This window comes from Pan paniscus, chromosome 6 (assembly GCF_029289425.2).
Source record: "Pan paniscus chromosome 6, NHGRI_mPanPan1-v2.0_pri, whole genome shotgun sequence".
Taxonomy (NCBI): domain Eukaryota; kingdom Metazoa; phylum Chordata; class Mammalia; order Primates; family Hominidae; genus Pan; species Pan paniscus.
The window spans coordinates 169,924,745-169,949,068 of NC_073255.2; the positions used below are offsets into that span (position 1 = coordinate 169,924,745).

The 24,324-nt window shown below is 43.2% G+C and overlaps 1 long non-coding RNA gene across 1 annotated transcript; it reads right to left on the bottom strand.

Moving 5' to 3' along the window:
* Window positions 1-5,060: 5,060 nt before the first annotated feature.
* Window positions 5,061-16,010, bottom strand: LOC130541650 (uncharacterized). The gene is made up of 3 exons (XR_008955733.1): window positions 15,953-16,010; window positions 9,931-10,020; window positions 5,061-6,865 (listed from the first exon to the last, which is right to left on the bottom strand). It is a non-coding gene; the product is annotated as an uncharacterized LOC130541650 (long non-coding RNA).
* Between the last annotated feature and the right edge of the window lie 8,314 nt (window positions 16,011-24,324).

The window sequence follows — 24,324 nt, forward strand, 5'->3', positions numbered from 1 at the left end:
TACCAACAGACACATGCAGGAATATTTATTACAGCTTTATTCACAAGAGCCCCAAGCAGAAAATAGCCCAAATGTCATCAGCTTTAGAACAGATAAATAAATCGTATATTCACAGAATGGAATGCTATACTACAACAACAACAACAACAACAACAACAAAAAATAAACTATAGCTATACTCAACAACATAGGTGAATATCATAGGCATAATGTTGAACAAAAGAAGTCCAACATAGAAGAATACAGGCTGCATAAGGCCATTTACATAGTGTTTAAGAACAGGCAAAATTATTATTATTACTATACTCACCACTACACTGAAGAGGAAAGAACAGGCAAAATTAATCTTTGGTGATAAATATCAGAGAAGTGGTTGCCTTTGTGCATTGTTTTCTGCCTGTTGCCATGTAAAGCATACTTACTGATAAACTGTGTACACCTCACCTGTGTACCAAAGTCACCCACATTTTCCCAGTCTTTAGGGTAGCATAGGGTGGTCATTGCACAAGGCCAGGAATACTTAGTCCCTTTGGTTTCTGGGGTAGGAGGTAGAGACTGGCTCAGGAGTTACAGGGGTCTCTTAGGGCACTGACCAGGGACAAAAACTGTAGAGAATGGGTTGGAGCCTGAGGAATTATTTGAATGTATTGTTTCTTGATGGCTGGTGAATGACAGAAGGAAAGTCATTTACTCCCAAGACTTGGCTGTTTGGCTGGGTGTGGTGGCTCATGCCTATAATCCCAGCACTTTGGGAGGCTGAAGCGGGTGGATCACCTGAGGTCAGGAGTTCAAGACCAGCCTAGCCAACATGGCGAAACCCCATCTCTACTAAAAATACAAAAATTAGCTGGGCGTGGTGGCACACGTCTATAATCCCAGCAACTTGGGAGGCTGAGGTGGGAGGATCACTTGAGCCTGGGAGTTCAAGGCCGCAGTGAGCCATGATCACACCACTGTACTTCAGCCTGGGTGATAAAGACCCTGTCTCAAAAAATAAAAATAAAAGTCACCTGTAAATAACTACCCATAAAAAACTACTCCTAATATATTAATAATATGCACACATAACCTTTTATTTCTCTAAGAAAAATGGGACCATATAGTATATACTGTTCTTAACCTGCTGGGTTTTTTGCTTAATGCATTGTGATTCTCTTTTCCATGTTATTAAATGTTCTTTTACAATAGTATTTTTAATTATTGTGTAGTGTTTCTTTGTGTAAAAAATCTTATTTATCAAATTTCCTACTATTGGGCATTTAGGAATTTTTTCTCTAAGTTTTAAAACATTAACTTTTTTTTTTTTTGAGACAGAGTCTTGCTCTGTCACCCAGGCTAGAGTGCAGTGGCGCAATCTCGGCTCACTGCAACCTCTGCCTCCCAGGTTCAAGCGATTCTTCTGCCTCAGCCTCCCTAGTAGCTGGGACAACAGGCAACTGCCACCATGCCTGGTTAATTTTTGTATTTTTAGTGGAGACGGGGTTTCACCATACTGGCCAGGCTGGTCTCAAACTCCTGACCTGGTGATCCTCCTGCCTCAGCCTCCCAAAGTGCTGGGATTACAGGCATGAGCCACCACACCCAACCCTTTTTTTTTCTTTTTTGAGACAGGGTCTTGCTCTGTCACCCAGGCTGGAGTGCAGTGGCGTGATCTCAGCTCACTGCAAGCTCCACCTCCTGGGATCAAGTGATTCTCCCACCTCAGCCTCCTGAGTAGCTGGGACTACAGGCATGTGCCACCATGCCTGGCTAATTTTTTGTATTTTTAGTAGAGACGGGGATTTGCCATGTTGGCCAGGCTGGTCTTGAACTCGTCTCCTCAAGTGTTCGGCCCACCTCAGCCTCCCAAAGTGTTAGGATTGTAGGCATGAGCCACCGCGCCTGGCCTAAAACATTAACATTATTAACAATTATGCTGATGAAGATTCTTGCAGGCAACTCACTGTGCATATTTATGATTATCCCCTAGGATAAGTTTCTAGCAATGAAATCACGGGGGACAAGACTATGTACAGTGTCAGCTCTCTCATGTGTCTTACGTCTGTATGCTGAAACAATTTATGGTTTAGGGACATGCAATAGTTGTTTCCTGTATCCCTAATGACGCTGAATACATCTTTTTTCAAACCATTACCAATTTGGTAAGCAGAGCTCAATAGCTCAAAGTTTTAATATGCATTTATTTTATTATTAGCAAGGTTGAACTTTTTTACATACATGTTTTTATTTGTATTTCTTCATATGTCAATTCATGTTCTTTGTGCATTTCTCTATTGGTGTACTCATCTTTTCTAAAATATTATTTTAATTAATTATGGTTTTTAACTTAATACTATTTATCTTTACTTTTTAATTATTCATCTTTAAAATGTATAATTAATTATTTTAATTTATAACATTACTTACAATTTTGTTTTATACTACTAATTACGACTTTATACTTTAAGCCATTTTATATCTATTTTTGTTAATCTTTCAAATTTGTTCTCATTTTTCATAATTGCTGTTATCTAATTTGAGCCTTTTGAAATACTTTTTTCAATCATTTTATTGCCTTATATCATTCTTTTTATCCCCTTCTTATTTCTCTTGAAAATCGTCTCCTCTGTTTTTAATTATCTCTTTTAATGACTTTTAAACTAATAGGAGAAAAAGTGGGAAGAGAAATAGTAAGTGTGGGGAGAGTCCATGATGTTCTAGAGAGTTTAGGAGCCTTCTTTCCCCAGCTGCCCCTAGGCTATTCTTCCAATGGACCTCCTTTCCTTCCAAGGCTGGTTTCCCTGCCCTCAGGGACCCACAGAGCAATCCTCCTGACCACAGCCTGTGTGTGTGTATGTAGGAATGCCATTGTCTCTGGACCTCTGCCTCCACACCTTTCACAGAGAGCTATGAGATGATCAGCGGGGTCCCTGACACACACAGCCACTAGATTTGGGGCAAGCTGTGCCAACGATATCCCAGGAGAAAGGAGGGGAAGGTGGGCAGAAGAAGACATCTAGGGAAGGGCACTCTGCAAATTGCCTTTCTCCTAACTGTGGAGAGAAACCAAGGGGTGTCGCATCTCTAGAACAGCTCCCACTCTCCTTCCTTGTACTGTGAGCTCCTTGAAGGCAGGGACTCTGTCTTCAACTTTATATTCAGTCCATACTGGATCCCTAGTCTTCCGACGCATGTTTGTTAAATGAATTAATTAACGTGAACCAAGTATGTTCTCTTTTCTAAAGGGCCAGCATCGTGTGGTGGGGTCAGAAATCTTAGGTTGTAACTCCAGCTTTATAATTAGTAAAGTAAGACCTATAGCGAGATCATGGATATAATGTTTAATTTCTCTAATTGTTGGCTTTCTCGTTTCTAAAAAAAGGATAATACATAACCAATCTACTTTATAAGGGTAAAATAAGGAAAACCATATAGGTTGTTACGGAGATTTCAGAAGAAGTTTTTAAGTCATTTAAATGTAAAAGTTGTTTGGGAAAATTTAATTAGAATACAAAATAACTAAGATATGAGTGCCCTTTTCCCTCACTCTTGCCTAATACTCAGGTGTGGCTGGTCCACTCAGCAGGTCCTGTTGTAAGTTCTTGTCACGCGACCAGGAAAGATTAGGCACGCAGACACTTTGAAGGGTGAGGGGTTACAGAATTTATTGAGGGAAAAGGAAAAAGACTCTCAGCAAAGCAAGAGGGGCTCCTGTTAACAGGCCCCCATCTTACTGATTGAATTTCAGGTCACCACCCAGGAATAGGAGAGGCCAGGCTCCTCCCCACTGCAAATGGCACAAACTTCCTGAGGCCCCACCCCATCCTCCCAGTGTGCAGGTCAGTTGGAAATTTTCCAGGGAGCCCTTTTTACTTGGCTGTCTCAGTCCCACTGTCCTTTTTCTCCATCCCACACCTGATGGAGCTACTCAGTGGAGGCAGAGGCACCAGGCTGGGTGAATCTGTAGGAAAGGCCTGGGTTGACTCCAAAAGAGACCAGCAGAGGGGAGGAGGGAAGAGGGTAAGAGAGGCCTCAGGGGCAGGGAAGATGTGATGGAGGAAGGCTGCAGAGAAGGTCCCAGGGGTCAGGGGTTGGAAAATGGAGTGACAAGAGAGATAGGGAAATTCAGTCAACCTTTCTGTGGACTATGAACTGGCTCCACTTTATTCTTTTTCAGTAGATGCCAGTTGTACCTGTCAGGGTTCTCCACAGAAATTGAACCTGTAGGAGATGTAGATGATAGAGATAGAGGTAGAGAGGTAGATGTGTGCCGGGCATGGAGGTTCACGCCTGTTCACTCCCAGTACTTTGGGAGGCCGAGGTGGGAGGATCCCTTGAGTCCAGGAGTTCAAGACCAGCCTGGGCAACATAGGGAGACCCCCCACCTTTACAAAAAAAAATTTTTAAATTACCCTGGAATTGTGGCATGTCCCTGTGGTTCCAGCTACTCAAGAGGCTGAGGTGAGAGGATCGCCTGAGCCCAGGAGGTCAGCACTGCAGTGAGCCATGATCGCACCATTGCAGACCAGCCTGGGCAACAGAGACTCTGTCTCCAAGAAAAAGAGAGAGAGAGAGAGAGAGAAAGTAGATGTGGATATAGATCTATCATGTATGTATGTGTGAGGTATATGTATATTCCAAGGAATTGGCTTACACAGTTTTGGGGGCTGACAAATCTGAAATCTGCTGGACAGGCTAGCAGGCTGGCAGTCTGGAACCTCTGGGTCAGGAGCTGATGTGGCAGTCTTGAAGCAGAATTCCTTCCTCCTCAGGAAAACCTCAGTTTTACTCTTAAAGCCTTCTAACTGACTAATAAGGCCCACCCACATTATTGAGGATAATTTCCTTGACTTAAAGCCACATCTCCAACATACCACCACAGCAACACCTAGATTTGTGCTTGAGTAACTGTGTACTGCAGCCTAGCCAAGTTGCACAGAAAACTGACCATCACGCCAGTATAGATTGGATCTGCTTTACATTTTTGCTGCTAGGCTGTTTCTTTGAGTGAGACCCTGATCTGAGATTGAACCACACAGTGCAATGGGATTTATTTCTGATAATGAGTGTAAAGCCCCATGCATACAAATACAAGGACTGGCTGGGCGTGGTGGCTCACACCTGTAATCCCAGCACTTTGGGAGTCCGAGGTGGGCGAATCACCTGAGGTCAGGAGTTCGGGACCCGCCTGGCCAACATGGTGAAACTCCATCTCTACTAAAAACTGCAAAAATTAGCTGGGCGTGGTGGTGTGTGCCTGTAGTCCCAGCCACTCAGGAGGTTGAGGCATGAGAATTACTTGAACCTGAGGGGTAGAGGTTGCAGTGAGCCAAGATCGCGCCACTGCACTCCAGCCTCAGCAACAGAGTGAGACTCTGCCTCAAAAAACAAACAAACAAAAGTAAATAAAATAAAAACAAATACAAGGACCAGCATCACTCTGTGGATTAAGGAGGTGCTGTGCAAGTATTAGGTTGGTGCAAAAGTAATTGCTGCGTTTGCCATTATTTTCAACCCCAATTACTCTTCTTCAATATTTTTGCTGATTAAAATTATAGAGTGAAAAGGGGAAGAGAGAGTAATTGGGCAGCTGGGAATTCTGGCTGTGTCCTTAGAGGATTCTAGGGAGAGAGCCTTCTCTCTGAGGGTGGGCAATCTAAAAGTGTACATCCCGGCCTGCAAAGCTGACCCAAAGGGAGCACTGGTGTCTTCAGAGGGCACTTTGGTGCTTGACATGTGTGTAGTAACTTAGTCCAAACATCTGCAAAGTCCAAGTGATCTATTCATTTGTAAATGAAAATAGCTCCCAAGAGGAAAGAGAAGGCCAGGAGGGACACAGAGAAGCAAGCTGATTCCAGCAATGGAAGAAAGAAAATGCTCCAAAGGCTCCTCGGGTAGCCCGTAGCCCGGTCCTCTGAGGAAGAGCTCTCCTTCCTGAGCACTGGCTTCTTTAGGGTCCTGAATGCAGGCTGCTCAAAGCCCTGTGTCTTAGGGCCTCTTCTCTTTTCTTTTTCTTTCTTTCTTTCTTTTTTTTTTTTTTTTTTGAGACAGAGTCTCACACTGTCACCCAGGCTGGAGTGCAGTGGCGCGATCTCTGCTCACTGCAACCTCCACCTCCAGGGTTCAAGCGATTCTCCTGCCTCAGCCTCCCGAGTAGCTGGGATTACAGGTGCCCACCACCAGGCCTGGCTAATTTTTTGTATTTTTAGTAGAGGTGGGGTTTCACTATGTTGGCCAGGCTGGTCTTGAAATGAACTCCTGACTTCGTGATCTGCCTGCCTCGGCCTCCCAAAGTGCTGGGATTACAGGTGTGAGCCACCACACCTGGCCCCAGGGCCTCTTCTATAGAGAGGGCAGCCTGACAGGAGGCAAGAGAGACAGCCACTTCCTGGGCCCCCATCTACCCTCACCCCATCCCCATGGAACCACTTCCTCCCACTCAAGCATCACGGATCACCCATGGACTGTTGTAGCCCTCTTGGCCTTCCCGGAGTAGATTTCCTGGATGGGGATGCCGTCCTCCAGACACCCCTTCCCGAGCTGCATGCTATAAACTGAATCCTTAGCATGGAAAACAAAAGCCTTGCCAGCCCACGAATCACTTTTAATGATCCCTGAAAGAAACCATCAGTAAACCTCAGGCAGAGATCTGGAAGTCTGGAGGTATGGCTACAAAAACACAAGGTGAGGAAGGTGACATATCAAGGCTCATTTCACTTGGGCAGCATCTCTGTTTCTTTCTTTCATGGATCATTGCATTTGCCTCTTTGTCTGCCGGGAGGTAGAGATGCATCTTACCTGAACACATTAGGAATTTATAGTTAATCTTGAGCTGTGATGAGCCTTATCCATCTCGATATTGGTACCATACTCGGGACTGTGCTGCCTGTGTGTTGAGACAGAGGGATTCAATTATAAACAAAATGCCTGCAACAAATGCCAACCTTCTCCTATTAGAATGTTAAATGGTCAGTGTAGCTGTGAGCGCAGGAGGAAAAGCTATTGTCAGCTCCCTCCACCCCTCACCCTACTTCATTTCTTCTGCCCTGCCTTCCCCAGCCTCTTAGGGATCTGGTATGGTGATGAAACTCAGTCCTCACCCTTTTAGCCTGGTCACAGTCCCCTCCCAGGTTTAAGTAGACTCCAGAGTGCTAGAGCCCATTTGACAGAGAGGAAGTACATCACTATTATAGCCCTGATTTAATATCACGAATAGGTAAATCATATTTTCAAAAAATGGCCAGAGCCATATTTCCAATATATCTGGTCCCATGTTCTTTTCCTGAACTTTTCACTCCCTGTTAAGGGGTGGAGTCTGCTTTCCCTTCCTCTGAACCTGTTTGGGCTTTCTGACAGCTTCAGTGAATAGAGTGCAGCAGATGAGATCCTGTACGGCTTCTGCAGGGCTGGGTTATAAAAAGCAATATTGCTTCTGCCTGGTTCCCTCTTTCTCAAGATGCCAAGCTTTGGAGCCTAGTCACCATGCTGTGGGGAACCCCAGGCCACATAGAGAGGCCATGTATGTTTGTTCCAGCTGACAGTCCCTGCTAAGATCACAGCTTCCAGCTGGCAGTGCCCACCAGACCTGGGAGGGAGTGAGACTTCAGATGATTCCAGCCTTGGCACACCCCAGTGTATGTGGGTGGAGCACAGATGAGTTCTCCCTGCTGAGCTCTGCTCAAATTGCAATTTGTGAGCAAAATTAATGCCCTATTGTTTCAAGCCATAAAGTTTTAGGGTAATTTTGTTGGAATAGGCATAGCAACTGGAATAATGACTCTTCTAGATCTGGAATCTAGAAGCCTGAAAAGACTACTGCACTCCTCACTCACTGAGTCAAGTCAGTCTCAAGCCAGGCCCAGAAAGACAAACACTGCATGATCTCACTTACAAGTGGAATCTAAAAATGTTGAACTCGCAGAAGCAGAGAGTTGAACGGAAGTTGCCAGGGGTTGGGGAGTGGGAAAAATGGGAGATGTTGGCCAAAGCATACACATTTTCAGTTATAAAATGAACAAGTTCTGGGATCTAATGAATAGCATGGGTGGTGATGGATGTGTTAATTAATTTGACTGTAGTAGCCATTACACAATGTATATATATGTCAAATCATCACATTATACACCTTGAATATGGTCTATCTTTATTTGACAATTCAATATTTTTTTGGGAGGCCGAGGCGGGTGGATCACTTGAGGTCAGGAGTTCAAGACCAGTCTGGCCAACATGGCAAAACCCCGTCTTTACTAAAAATATAAAAATTAGCTGGGCATGGCAGCACGCACCTGTAGTCACAGTTACTCAGGAGGCTGAGGCACAATAATCACTTGAACCCGGGAGGCAAAGGTTGCAGTGAGCCAAGATCACGCCACTACACTCCAGCTTGGGCGATAGAGTGAAACTGTGTCTCAAAAAAGATATATATTTTTTAAAACTTAAAGAAAAAGAAAATACCAGTGTTTTGCTGAAGTCAACAAGCTTTGTAAAAAAGCACTGGTACAAGCCAGGTGCAGTGGTGCCAGCTGTAGTCCTACATCGGAGGCTTGAGGCAGGAGGAATAGCTTGAGCCCAGGCGTTCGAGACCAGCCTGGGCGACATAGTGAGACCCTGTCTCAAAAATAAAATAAAATCATTTTTTCAAAAGCACTAGTACAAATAAAAGCCTTGACAGTTTTACTGTAAAGAAAAAGGTCTAGAACAACAAACATTAAATTGGTCATTTTTGAGGAGGAGAATGGAATGTGAGGTGATAAATTGCGGACTTTAGTTTTTTGCTGTATATACCTCTGTATTATTTGAAAAGAATACAAACAAGTATTATAATTTCTAAAATTCTAAAACCAACCAACTAACCAATTAATAAGTAAATGTCTTGCTTGTTGATTGACTTAGAATTGAAAAAGAGAGAATGGACATGTCTTGCCATCCCCGGGCTCTTTCTGGAGCACTTGGTTCCTTTCTGGATGTTGGCAAAAGAGACCGTGATGGGGAATCTCCCCTTAGACTTCTTCCCCTTTCCCATGCAGGGCAGGTCTGGTCAAGTACAGGACACCTGTGGCCTATAAAGTCCTGGGATGATTAGCGAATATCAAATATAGGCAGCACCAAGCAGTCTCCCTCCTGGGATTTCTAAGAAAGTCTGATACCCAGATGCTGTTTCTTTCATTTGAATGTGACGATGAAGCTGTTTCTTTACTTTTCTGTTTTAGAACAAAGCTTTTAAAGCCATACCATCAGTTGATAAATCACCTTGAGTTGTTTGTCTAAAAATGGGGATAATTTCTCAAAGAACTACTGGCGAACACTTGCCAGGTTTCTCTGACAGCCACTGGCTCAATTTTGGGAGATGTTGGTTATGAGTAGCTGGTGACACTGGGAGAGATGGAGACTGAACTCATGGTTCAGATCCAGTAACAACAGAAGTCGATCATTTTGAAGTGGATACAGCTAATCTTGTGAACGGACATAGCACCAGAATACAATGCATTCTTATACTTTATTTACTAAGCAAACAGAGGCAAATGGCTTGATTTCTCTTTCATTCATCCTCTTAACACTCAGCTGAGCTCCCACTTGTACCAGAATGTTCCATCCTTAGTAAAATGAACTGCGGACAGCATATGAGTGGCTTGTAAATATGAAAGTGTTGCCTTTTACCTTGGATGTGCCTTGGCCAGGCCATATGTAACTTAAGCCATGGCTACCGAGAATGACATTGTATCAAGTTCCCCAGGGAACAGCAGTGGCAGAATCAGAAATAAAAAAGCTGACCAAAAGCTCTCTTTTTATGCTAGCTGGAATTTACCGAAAGTGAATCCAGACTGCAAAAGGGTACTAAGGCTGGGTTAGAAATTATAAACCTTCATGAGACACAAATAAAACACACTTCCCTATAGATCAGCCAGCAGTACAGGAGATGACTGCCCACCAGTGAGATGTCTGGGAGCTTACCTCTGCAAGGATTCAGTGGAGTGGCACTGGGGAGCAGGTAGCATTTTGATTGTGAATGTTTCTTTGATTTGGCACTGCTCTGAGACGGATCTGTTCCATAATAGATTTAGGGTGGTTATATACACAGTCTTGTGATGCTGGCCAGCAGAAAGTTTGAATACTCAAGTGATACTTTAAATATACTTTTCAAAGGAACGCATTTTTAAGTACCCCTCAATTCATTCATTTCTTTTATCCCTTGAAACCCAAGGTAAGTGTTTCCTCATCAAATGGTACATTCTCTTCAAATATACTAAATCACATGCTAAGCATTCCTTGCCATCTTTTCACAAAATGATCAGATTAGGAAGAATGACATTGTAACTGTATTGCTAATTTCTTTATCTGTCCTTACAAAGGTTTAGCTTTCTAAAGCAGCTTTAAAATTTAAGTGCCTATGAGATGCCATGTGCAGTCAGGTACCAAAGATACAGCTCTACCTGCAATGGCTTTCTGTTTGGGGTGGCAGTCCTAAGCATTAATGTATTAATGTGCACCAGAACCACCTGAGATACATTTTTTTCTTTTTTGAGGCAGGGTCTCACTCTGTCGCTCACGTTGGAGTACAGTGGTACGATCTCAGCTCACTGTAGCCTTGACTTCCCCAGGCTCAGGCGATCCTCCCACCTTAGTCTCCAGAGTACCTACTACTACAGGTAGGCACCACCATGCTTAGCTAATTTTTTTTCTTTTTTTTGGTGGGGGGAGACAGGGTTTTGCCATGTTGCCCAGGCTGCTCTCCAATTCCTGGGCTCAAGTGATCTACCCACCTTGGCCTCCCAAAGTGCTGAGATTATAGGCATGAGCCACCGCACCTGGCCTAGGATACTTTTTATTTATTTGTTTGTTTGTTTATTTATTTATTTATTTTTGAGACAGAGTCTGGCTCTGTCACCCAAGCTGGAGTGCCGGGGCCTGATCTTGGCTTACTGCAACCTCCGCCTCCTAGGTTCAAGCGATTCTCCTGCCTCAGCCTACCGAGTAGCTGGGATTACAGGTGCCTGCCACCATGCCCAGCTAATTTTTGTATTTTCAGTAGAGAAAGGGATCTCACCACATTGGCCAGGCTGGTCTCGAGCTCCTGACCTCAAATGATCCACCTGCCTCAGCCTCCCAAAGTGCTAGGATTACAGGCACAAGCCACCGTGCCCAGCCTGGGATACTTTTTAAACATGTAAATACCTGGCTCCATCCCCAGAGGTTGTGTTTCATTAGGTCTGGGGTGTGTCCTCTGGCATCTGCCTTTTAACAAGCATCCCAGATGATTCCATTGAGAGTAGTCTGCAGCCTACGCCACCCCTCCAGAGGTGAAAATCTCCTTCGTGGCCTTCCTGTCTGCCTACACTAGAAAGTGCCATTGTGCAGCATTTGACACTTATCTGTCATTTTACTTTTCAGAATTGACTTTTTATATAGTGCCTTTATTAAAACTCAATTTTTACTTTTTCCTATTTGTCCTGCAAGGTCCAGACTTCAGATAGAAATAGGTTTGAGGCTGGGTGCCGTGGCTGACGCCTGTAATCCCAACACTTTGGGAGGCTGAGGCAGGCAGATCATGGGGTCAGGTGTTTGAGAACAGCCTGGCCAACATGGTGAAACCTCATCTCTACTAAAGATACAAAAAAATTAGCTGGGAATGGTGGCCCACACCTGTAATCCCAGCTACTTGGGAAGTTGAGGCAGGAGAATCACTCAAACCCAGGAGGCGGAGATTGAGGGAGCCGAGATCGCAACCCTGCACTCCAGCCTGGGCCACAGAGTGAGACTCTGTCTCAAAATAATAACAATAAACAAGTTCGGAGGAGCAAGATTACAGGGAAGTGGACGTTTAAAGTCTAAATCAGAATCTAATTTTGATGCAAGGTATAATATTCACTTACTAAACGCAGCTTAGGGATTCTGAGCTAAGAAATATTCATGTGGATAAGAAAAAAATCTATTGTAGAAGTGAATTACATGTTCTTTTCAGAAATGTCATCCTCTATTTCATTAAAACAGTTTTAGTGCTAAAGAAAAAAAGGCATGAGTCCTGTTTAGCTAAACTGTAATTGCTGAAAGTGTGATGGGACATTTCATTCTCCCAGCCCCCAGGCTTCCCTCAATTCGTGTTAATAGCCAGGTTGGCAGGACACACAACTTGAACACTGAAAAGGCCATCACATCCTGATTCAAGACCTCATAGCTAAAGAATTTATCGTCTTATCATTGGGTCAAAAAAATTGTTGCTTCTGTTTTGACCTTCCATAAACCCTCTTCTCTCCCTAGGGCTCCTCGGCATAAAACAGAATTGAGACCAACTAAGCAGGGTCACAAATATTACTTCCCATCAGTTCCCTGGGCTTCTTAAAGATGGTAGCCAAGGTTAGGAGAGTGGATATTACTCCTGAGCTGCACGGATAGAGTGAAAAAAGTTGTGAAATCTCCACTCCTCTGATAATTAAGGTTCTGACCACAGGAGAATAAGAAGAATTAGAAAAATGAGTGGTACTGGATGATTATTGTTTTGTTTGTATGTTTGTTTGTTTTGTCCATTTAACATCTCTTTCTCCTTCGGTAATTGAATCCCTCTTTTCTATGGGAAACTCTTTATGTGTGGTTTGGACAGAGTTGCCCCTGCCCATTACCACAATCAGAGTACTCGGGTTCCTTTTCTTAACCCCTCCACACTGCCGCCTCCACCCACCCCCACCCTGGCCTGCTCCCCAGCCCTGGAGTAGTTGGCTACTAGATAGGCATATAGGCACATGCCTTAAAGGGGCCAGTCAATTATGTCCCTGGTACTTTTCTGCCAGAGGTACGAGAAAACTTCTCTTTCCTCTGGGATTGCTAAACCAACAGGAGGAGAATCTTGGGCTGTGGGGTGTCATCATTATCATCACGATGAAAGAACCTACCTGAGCTAGGAAAAGATAGATGGACCTCAGGTGACATTATTTGAGCCCTGAATGCAGCCAAGTCTGATTTTTAATTACATGAGTCCATAAAAACTGTCCCATCACTTGAGGCCAGGAGTTTGAGATCAGCCTGGGCAATATAGTAGATCCTTCCCTCTTCAATTCAAAATTTAAAACAAGCTGGGCATGGTGGCATGCACCTGTGGTTCCAGTTACTTGGGAGGCTGAGGTGGGAGGATTGCCTGAGCCCTGGAGGAGGAGGCTGCAGTGAGCCATGATTGAGCCACTGCACTCCAGCCTGGGTGACAGAGTGAGACCCTGTCTCAAATAAAATAAAACCCCTCCATAGACTGTTTGCCCCTAGGTTAGTTGAGGGTGGCTTTCTGTCACTTGCAACCAAAAGAACTCTGAGCAATACAGATTATACATTTGTCCTTGAGATTTATGGCATGGTGGAGTGGATGCTACTGATGCAGCCAGTGGCCTCATCTCCCAGCTGCTGTGAATGGTATCTAATGACTTATACCTGTGACTGTCCTGGAGGATTGCCCTTGAATGACAAAGTACCCTCACCCTGAAATGCGTGGGAATTTCCATCCCACTCAGGAGTCAGGCATGCACTAACTGATACACTTCTGCTGCAAGGTGGGACAGCTCTGCAGAGCAATTTCTGAGCCCAGGCTCCCCAGAGATCTGCCAAGGCTAGAGTTTACCTGAGGCCACACAGTGCTCAGCTCCTCCCCTTCCGCATCTGCTTTTCTTGCCCTGTTACAATTTTCCTGAAGAGCCTTCCCTCAGTATACTCCCATTTTTTGTTTTTTTGTTTTTTTGTTTTGATGGACTCTCTCTCTGTCACCCAGGCTGGAGTGCAATGGCATAATCTCGGCTCACTGCAACCTCCACCTTCCGGGTTCAAGTGATTCTCCTGCCTCAGCCTCCCGAGTAGCTGGGATTACATACATGTGCGTGCCACCATGCCAGGCTAATTTTTGTATTTTTAGTAGAGACAGGGTTTCACCATGTTGGCCAGGCTGGTCTCAAACTCCTAATCTCAAGTGATCCACCTGCCTCAGCCTCCCAAAGTGCTGGGATTACAGGCATGAGCCACTGCGCCTGGCACCCTCGGTACATTTCCTGCACCTGAATTCCTGCCTTGGCCTCTGCTTTTAGGGAATACAATCTAAGACATATAGTCTTTTTTAAATTAGTTCTCATTTTAATCAAATAAATATATTACATGGTTAAAAAGCAAAAAGGTATGAAGAGGCTTTTGCTGGTAAACAGCAGTCTCCTGCTCAACCCTTCTCCACCCCCAGTCAGGGAGGCAATTAATCTCGACTCTTCTAATTCCCTATTACCTATGCCAACGATTTCAATGGCAAGCATACATTATTTCCATTTTAAGCATTATCTGCTGATGTCCCCCAAGGGCAGAGGAGAACTTTGCTCATTTATACTGCCTTTGCTCTCATTCTCCCCATCCCCCACCAGCATCATGTATCAGAACTTCTGGTTCAATCAATAGTTGTTTGTTCGTTTGAGACAGGGTCTTGCTCTGTTGCCCAGGCTGGAGTGTAGTGGCCTGATTTCGGCTCACTGCAGTCTCAACCCCCAGTCTGAAGACATCTTCCCATCTCAGCCTCCTGAGTAGCTGGCACTGCAGGCATACACCACCACACCTGGCTAATTTTTGTATTTTTTTGTAGAGATGGGGTTTCACCATGTTGCCCAGGCTGATCTTGAACTCCTGAGCTGAAGTGATTCACTCACCTTGGCCTCTCAAAGTGCTGGGAGGCATGAGCCACTGTGCCCAGCCAATAGTTATTTTTTATATTATTGTGACTATTATAACCTATAACCATATTTCATCAAATGTAAGATTGTCATCAATTGTAAGATATATTATCTTGTGATAATTTTTTTATTTTTAATTTTTGTGGGTACATAATAGGTGTTTACATTTATGGGGTAAGTGAGATGTTTTGATTCAGGCATGCAATGTGAAGTAAGCACATCATGGAAAATGGGGTATCCATCCCCCCCTCAAGCATTTATTCTTTGTATTACAAACAATCTAATTATGCTCTTTTAGTTTTGTTGTTGTTGTTGTTGTTGTTGTTGTTTTGGTGAGACGGAGTTTCACTCTTTGTTGCCCAGGCTAGAGCACAATGGTGTGATCTTGGCTCACAGCAACCTCCACCTCCCAGGTTTAAGCAATTCTCCTGCCTCAGCCTCCCGAGTAGCTGGGATTACAGGCATGTGCCACCACGCCTGGCTAATTTTGTATTTTTAGTAGAAATGGGGTTTCTACATGTTGGTCAGGCTGCTCTCAAACTCCCGACCTCAGGTGATCCGCCTGCCTCGGCCTCCCAAAGTGCTGGGATTACAGACATGAGCCACTGCGCCCAGCCATTCTTTTAGTTATTTTTAAGTGTACAATCAAACTATTATTGACTATAATGACCCTCTTGTGCTATCAAACACCAGATCTTATTCATTCTTTCTATTGTTTTTGGTACCCATTAACAAACCTCCCCTTCCACCCACCACCACCCCCTGCCCGCCAACTACCTCTCCTAGCCTGTGGTAACCTGTACTATTATTGTATATACTACTGAGAAGACAAAATGTTGCCAATTAAGCATGACATACCATCAATTATATGTTTCATCCCAGTTTCAGAAATAGCAACATGTAAAACAAAAATGTTTTGTCAGTCCCCCTTCCCTACACATTAGAATATCAGATCCATAAAAGCAAGCACTTGGTTTGTTTTCTTCACTGCTGCAGGCTTGGTAAAGCACACAAAGCTCAATGAAGAACTGTTGAATGAATATGCAAATTCTGATTCCTTTTGAGCTGCACAGTTTGCTATGATGCAGTTTGATTCTTATGTAACCCATTTGCTTAGTTTTCTAGGAACCTCCCATTAGTAATTCCCAAATGTCCCAGCATTACTGTCACATATGCTTTCATCCCATTCTCATGTGCTCAAACATGTCAGTCCCATCTTCTCTCCTATTTAGGAGGACTCTGGATTGACCTCCTGAAGCCCTCTGTCCTTCTATTCCCATCTCTACCTCCCTCACCTCATCTGGGAATTCCCTTTACTGCTGTCTTGTGTTCTTTTTTTCTTGATCCCATGTTTCCCCTTTTTTGGATTACCACCTTGTTCTTATGGAGCATATCCTTGATGATCTTCCCAGGAAAGGTCTTTTTTTGGGGAGTGGTTGTGTGTCTAAAAAGATCTTTATTATACCACCCCATTATTGATTGATAATTTGGGGTAGGTAGAGAATTCTAGAATGAGTATTGTTTTTCACTCAGAGCTTTGAAGGCTCCATGGAATGAATCAGCCCTCCTACTCCCACAGGCACTGTGGTGTGGCCTTCTTTGCTAATCAGCTGCTACTCTTCCATCTTCCTGCCATTTCCCAAAAATAACCTGAAATCTGTTTATTCTTGCTTCATCTCCAATTTTTTTGGTCTTTGTGAGTTTATCCCTTTTTAAAAAATTTATTTACTCTTTATTATTTAGTAGAGTTTTAAGAAACAGAGGAAAGACATTACTTCTGGTTACTGTTTTTCCATTGGGGATTTGTTTTTAAATAACATTTCCTTATTTCAAAGTTAATGTATGTTTATTGAATAAAACACAAGTAAGCAAAAGAAGGAAAATTAATATCACCTGTGATCCCACTGCCTAGAGAAAGTAATTGTGACTATGGATTTTTCCAGCACTTTTTACTGTATGTCACATAAAAAAAGTTGTCATTACTATTGTTACCCACTGCTACCCCTATTAAGGGGTGGGAGAAAGGATGCTGGTAACAGGAGATCCCTTTGTGAAACACTATAATGGGAGGGGTAATGCAAATTTGGAGTTAGAAGCTGAAACAGAGGATTATTCTACATAATTAAAGGTGGTACCAATGCATTTGGGGCTAGAGGGAAAGCCAGGAGAAAGTGTACAGAGGCCAGGGATGTTGAGTATTGTATTAAAGATGAATGGCCAAAAAAAAATCCTATTGGCATCAAGGTAGAAAAAAAAGGATTTTCAAAACTAGACCTGACTGATGGATCAGTGCTTGCTTAAGGATGTGAAGTGTAAACCCACTTTATTGTATTGTTCAATGATACCTAAATTAGTAAGCTCTTTCTCAGAAAATTCAAGAGCTACTTGGTCATCTATACAATTCAGCATGAGAACAAGCATTACATGTGGAAAAATGTGATATTTAGTTTACATAAACATATATGTATATTTTAGGAAAAATGGGACCATTTTTATACTGGGCTCTTATGCATCATGTTTTTTTCCACTAAGTATATTGTGAATGACTTTCACATTCTTAAAAATTCCCCTACTGAGACAACTGAATAGATACCTATCTGCAAAAGAAAGTAAAAAGACAGCATATAAAAATGGGAGAAAATATTTGCAAATCATATATCTAGTATCCAGAATATGTAAAGAACTCCTACAACTCAACAACAAAAGGTAAAACAATCAAACTAAAAAATGGAGACAGGACAGATTCACAAGATATACAAATGGCCAAGAAGCACATAAAAATATGCTCAATAGCATTAGTCATTAGGGAAATGCAAATCAAAACCACAAGATGATACTACTTCATGCCTACTAGAATGGCTATAATAAATCTTTTTTTTTAAAGACAGAAAATAGGCTGGACATGGTGACTCCTGCCTGTAATCTCAACATTTTGGGAAGCCAAGGTGGGAGGATCACTTGAGGCTAGAAGTTTAAGACCAGCCTGAGCAATATAACAAGACCCTGTCTCTACAAAAAATTTGAAAAATTAGCCAGGCATGGTAGTGCACATCTGTAGTCCCTGCTACTTGGGAGGCTGAGGCTGGAGGATTGCTTGAGCTCAGGAGTTTGAATTTGCAATGAACTATGATTACACCGCTGCACTCTAGCCTGGGTGACAGAGCAAGACCCTATCTCGAAAATAAAATAAAATTAAACACAGAAAATAAGTGTTGGCAAGGATGTGGAGAGATTGGAGCCCTCATACATTGGTGTTGGGAATGTAAAATGGTTCAGCTGCTACAAAAAAACAGTTTCGTTTTGGTTCCTCAAAAAGTTAATGTATGACCTAGCAATTCCACTCCTACGTATACACTCACATGAATTAAAAACAGATACTCAAATACACGTACATCCATGTTTGCAGCACTATTCACAATAGCCAAAAGGTGGAAACAACCCACATGTTCATCAATGGATGAATGGATAAACAAATTGTGGTATATACATAGGATGGAATATTATTTAGCTGTAATAAGAAATGATAAACTAATACAGCTCTACAACATGAATAAACCTATAAAACACTCTGAAGCGAGGCACAAAAGCTCAAATATCATATGGTTCCATTGATTTGACATATCCAGAATAAGCGAATCTGTAGAGACAGAAATCAAGATAAGGATTTCTGTGGGGTGAGGTGCTGGAGGGATGGAGAAATGAGAAGTAATGGCTTAATGTTTGTGGATTTCCTTTTAGGATGATAAAAACATTTTGAAACTAGATTAAGGTATTACTTGTGCAAAGTATAAATGTGCTAACTGCCACTAGGTTGTTCACTTTTAAATTTTTTTTTTTTTTTTTGAGACGGAGTCTCGCTCTGTCGCCCAGGCTAGAGTGCAGTGGTGCGATCTCAGCTCACTGCAAGCTCTGCCTCCCAGGTTCACGCCATTCTCCTGCCTCAGACTCCGGAGTAGCTGGGACTACAGGTGCCCGCCACCACACACAGTTAATTTTTTTGTATTTTTAGTAGAGACAGAGTTTCACCATGTTAGCCAGGATGGTCTTGATCTCCTGACTTTGTGATCTGCCCGCCTTGGCCTCCCAAAGTGCCGGGAGCCACTGCACCTGGCCTAAAATGGTTATTTTTATGGCTTGTGAACTTCACCTCAAATTTTTAAAATCCCCTAAACACTGTTTTTAATGACCACAGTGTTATATTTGGCAGATACACTATTAAAAAAATCCTTCATTTTTTTGACATAGAGATTGCTTCTAGTTTTTCCTTGGTATAAACAGAACTGTACAAACACCCTAGCAGCTAAATATTTGCAGCCATCTCCTTTTAGGAAAAAACAATCCCAAAAGGTAGGCTTGCTTGGCCAATGAAGATATATAGTTAAAAGTGTTTAGATAATTTTTCCATATTTTCCACCAGAAACACTGAAAAAGATTAAGATTCATCTACTCTACTCCAGGGAAATTATTTGTATCAATATGTGTTAACCATTGCTCAGAATGGAGCCCTAATGACATCACACAGATTTTCCAACCTCACCACCCTTCTTGCTGTCCCATGGCAACCATCTCTCATCTGTATCTTCAAATATCACCTATATGTGTATAATTCCCAAAGCTCTATCTCCAGCCCAACTTTCCCTCTTGAACTCCAGCCTTGCATACTAAAAAATTAACTAGTTTATACTGTGTAACAAGCCCAAAAATTCAGTGCTTTGACCCATTTTTCACTAATCAAAGTTTTTTCCCCCCACATGGTGCAATATGGGCCAGCAGTGGGAGGTGGAGGGAGGGGTGTTCCTTTACCCTGTTACTCAGGGACTGTATTAGTCAATAAGGGCTGCCATAATAGAATTCCACAGATTGGGTGGCTTACACAACAGAAATTAACTTTCTTACACCTCTGCAGACTGGAAATCTGAGCTCAAGATATGGGCAGGGGTTGGTGTCTTCTGAGGCCTCTCTCCTTGGCCTGTAGATGTCTGTCTTCTCCCTCTGTTTTCATATGGCCTTCCCTCTGCATGTCTGTGTCCTAACCTCCCCTTCTTAGGAGCACACCAGTCATATTTGATTAGGGTCCACCATATGAACTCGTTTTACCTTAATCACTTCTTTAAAGATCCTGTCTCCAAATACAGCCACATGCTGAGGTCACTTCAACACAGGAATTTGGAAGGCCACAGTTCAGCCCATAACAGGCACCTGTGTTGACAGAGGCTCCAGTATGGTAAGGCACTCTCTGCAACATGGAACCTTTCTTAGTGGGCGTGGGCCAGGGAAGAGAGAACTGCAGGGTCTGCCCAAAGATTCAGTGCTTCAGCCCAGACATGGCACATGTCATTGTCATGTACAGCCCATTGGTCAGAACAAATCACACGGCCCTGCTCGTCTGCAAGGAGGCTGTGAAGTGTAGTCTTTCATGAACCTGGAAGGAGAGGAAAAGCAGGTATTGACAAGCACCAGCAATGCCTGTCAACAGCTACCGACCAAACATCTCTGTCACAATGGTCCACAGGCACCTCACATTCAACAAGTCTCAGACTGAAAAAGTCATCTTCCCCACTCCATGCCACCCCACCCTACCCCAAGGTAGGGTGTGCTGTGCTTGTTTGGAGATTGACACCATCCATCCAGTTGCCCAAGACCAAAGATGGTGGCCACCTTCTCCCTTTATCTCTAAATAAAATTGGTCATAAAGTCTTTTTAATCCTGTTATCCTAACAGGTTTTGGTTTAGCCTTCCCGCTCCATCTCTAATATGGTCTTAGTTTCAGCCCACATTGCTTCTCTCCTGCAGTATTAGAAGAGGCGCTCTTTATCCTTCCAGCCTTCTGGCTCCCATTCACTATCTACTCTGCTGGCAGAAGTAATCCCCTAAAATTCATATTGCACTCATGTCTCTCCAGTGCCTAAAATACTCCACCGCTTTCAGTCCACAGTCAGAGCTCCTTAGGGGTGTGGGGTCAGGTGATGCTGCTATATGCTCCGTAAGTCAGAATGTGTCCTCCTCTGCTCTGAACCTTCCCACGACTCCTCATTTCACACAGAGTTAAAAGCCAGTATTTTTCCAGCATCTCACAGGATCCAACTCAATCTGCCACCTCCTATTACTTCTCTACCTTCACTTACTCCTCTGCTCCTTGTTCATCTTGCTCCAACCACACTGTTGGCATCCTTCAAATACTGCAGTCCCCACCATCACAGGGACTTGTATTGGCTGAATCCTTTACTTGGAATCTTCTTTCTCCAGCTCTTTGCAGGATTGACTGTTGTTTTCTTCAAGCCTTTGCTCAAAGGTCCCCTTTTTAGCTTTCCTCGCTGTATTAGTCTGCTCTCATGCTACTAATAAAGACATACCTAAGACTGGGTAATTTATAAAGGAAAGAAGTTTAATGGACCCACAGTTCCACATGACTGAGGAGGCCTCACAATTATGGCGGAAGGCAAGTAGGGGTAAAGCCACATCTTACATGGATGGCAACAGGGAAGAAGGCATGTGCAGGGGAACTTCCCTTTGTAAAACCATCAGATCTCATAAGACTTATTCACTATCACAAGAACAGCACGGCAAAGACCCGTCCCCATGACTCAGTTACCTTCCACTGGTCCCTCCCACAACATGTGGGAATTATGGGAGCTACAATTCAAGATGAGATTTGGATGGGGACACAGCCAAACCGTATCACTCACCCCGCCTGATCCTCACATTTACCAATCTACATTGCTTTTAGCTTGTTTTCCTCAAACTTATCACCTTCTAACATGTTATACAATTTGTGTATTTATTTTTATTTATTATTTACTTTCTGTCTCCTTCCTACTGGAATATAAGATCTGTGAAGGTAGGGAACTTTTGTCCATTTTGTTCACTGATGCATCCCTAAAGCACACCCCGGGTGCATAGCACACAGGAGTGCTTAGTGAATGCATGAAAGATTGAATGAATGAATCTCTGTTTTATTACCTTGCACAGAGTAGTCAATTATCTACTGACTTTTCCGTTGCTCACGCTACAATGTGGATTATTTTATCTCTATAACTGCCGTCTGATGCCTGACACATACATGCTCAACCAATATTTGTGGAATAAATAAAATAGGATAAGTCTATTACACTACCAATAAGAACACAGAGGCCACAGATCTTGCTCTGTACCACACAGTGAGAAAATGGTGGGGTCAAAGCTAGAAGCCAGATCTTCTGTGTCCCTGGGCTGATATCTCTCCACTATCCCATCCAGCTCTACTTAAAATAGTTTAAAGTCTGTCTTGGCTTCCAATTATCTTGCAAATCTCTTGAGATGAGGGCAAAACACCAAGCTGCTTTAAAAGCTCCCATAGTGCCTGATACAGTGCTAGGTAGGCATAATACTTATTCAATAAGTATTCATGGTTTGAGTGCTCAATAAAAATATTATTGTTAGCATTGTTTCCACTTTTAATGACAGAAATGATAATAGCCTCCCAGCAGTCTGCTTTAAATAGGTTCAAGACACTGAAATACAATTTGAACAGTGTCTTCCATCAGCTTGCTCCCTGGAGAGGTGAAATGAGTTCATAATGAGATTCCTGCAATGAGTCAAAAAGCAGAGGGAAGGAGTGCAGGGTTTTGCTGCAGTGGGCACAGATGCTTCACTGGCATTTGGGAGCCCAATTTTTCTCTGGGACTCAGAGCTAGCACCAGCCCATGGGGGAGGGGCTGCAGCATGCAGTCCCCCTGGCCCCACAATACCGAGCACACATTCTCTTTTCTGGGCACTGTCCCTTCAGATCTACTTTAGCTGTGGCAGAGGGTTGATGGAGAACTGATTGTCTATTCAGAATAAATGTAGTGTGCTACCAGCCTATGGAAACCATGAAAGCCCCTGCATCCCGCACAAAATAACACATTGATTAATTGCCAGCAGCTACAACAGGTTATTTTCGCAGTCAGAGATTGGCGCGAAGACTCTTACTTCAAGTTTCTGTTGCTAATAGGTTTGATTTGCTTGATTTCGAAGTACAGGTTAATGCTAGCTGGAGTTTTTAAGCCTTGGTGATGAAAGTGTTAGTTCACTAGAATCCGGGGCCAGAAGTGTCCAAATCATTGCATGGGTAGGGGTAGGGTTTTATCATTTCACTTTACGCAACTGGCATTTCATTAGGAAAAGGAACAGAGAAAGGAGGAAAAATTAGCCACAAGGTCATCTAGCTCCTCAGACGGGGACACTTACCCGCTGCTCCGGATTGAAAGGGGTCTTGAAACACTGCCCTGTTCTTCTGTCTGAGGTCAATCAGGGTCGACTCCCCAATGACAACCTTTCAAAATGCCGCTGTATTTCTTCCAGCTCCTGACATACAGTATCCAAGGGCCTTTTGCACCTGAAATGGCTCTTCCCGGTAGTTCAGCATTGCCCCCTCTCTAGCTCCCTTTTTTGTCTGTGAAGCCGTTTAGAGCTTCTCTCAGCATCTTCAATTTGCTTCCTCACAAAGAGCTGCTTCCTTCATCATCCTTAGAGGAGAGAGGGTTTGGAAATGACAAATATTTTTTCCTTTGTCACATTAAGTGAAGGGGGTTAAGTGGGTGTGAAGTGCTGAGATAAGGGGTACTTGGGCATTGAATGACACGTGGCTCAGCTCTGGTTAGGGCAGTGTTCCAGTGAGGGCTCTGGGCTGGCCACAGGCACTGGCTGGGAGTTGAGATGTTCAGCAGCAGGTGCTTGATATGGTTTGGATTTGTGTCCCTGCTCAAATCTCATGTCAAATTGTGATCCCCAATGTTGGAGGAGGGGCGGGGTGGGAGGTGATTGGATCATGGGGTCAGATATGCCCCTTGCTATTCTCGTGATACTGAGTGAGTTCTCAAGAGATCTGATTGTTTAAAAGCGTTTATCACCTCCCTTTGTTCTCTCTTCCTCCTGCTCCTGCCACATAAGAGGAGCCTGCTTCCTCTTTGCTTTCTGCCACGATTGTACCTTTCCGGAGGCCTCCCCAGCCATGCTTCCTATACAGCCCAAGGAACTGTGAGCCAATTAAACCTCTTCTCTTTACAAATTACCCAATCTCAGGTAGTTCTTTATAGCAATGCAAGAACAGACTAATACAGTCCTTCACCCCTTTGTTTCCTCATAAAGTGGGATTAATAATACCTTCCCTACTTCCTCTGCAAGGTGGGATTCTAGATGAGAAAGCACTGGATAGAATAATTAACAGATTCTGTGAAATTGCTTTGCCCTGGCCAGAGATTCTGTGATTACCTTCCCAGGCTTACAACTTCTAGTGGTTTCTATCTGTAATCATTCTTTCTGTCTCCGTTCTCCACAGGGGCTAAAGAAGGCCAAATAAAACCTCTAGAGCCTCCCAAACTGTGAGCACATCACATCTGTCTAGTGCAACGCTTGCCTTACTAGCTCTTTTCCCCACACACTTCTTGTCTCTAAGAAAAACATTGCATTGAAACTAAAAATTATCCCTTTTCTATTCTTGATATGCATTTTCTTCGCTGAGCGTTTATTTCCCAAGGTTTCTAGGAAAAGTGCACGGGATGATAGCCACAATAGTAAATCGAATTACATTGTAGTGGGATGCGGTGCACTCTCAGGTTAAAAAAAAAAGTAATGATGTATGAAATATCTTTTATTATTTTTAGCAAAAGTATTTCTTAAAGGAGATTTCACCCAAGGATTTTTCTAT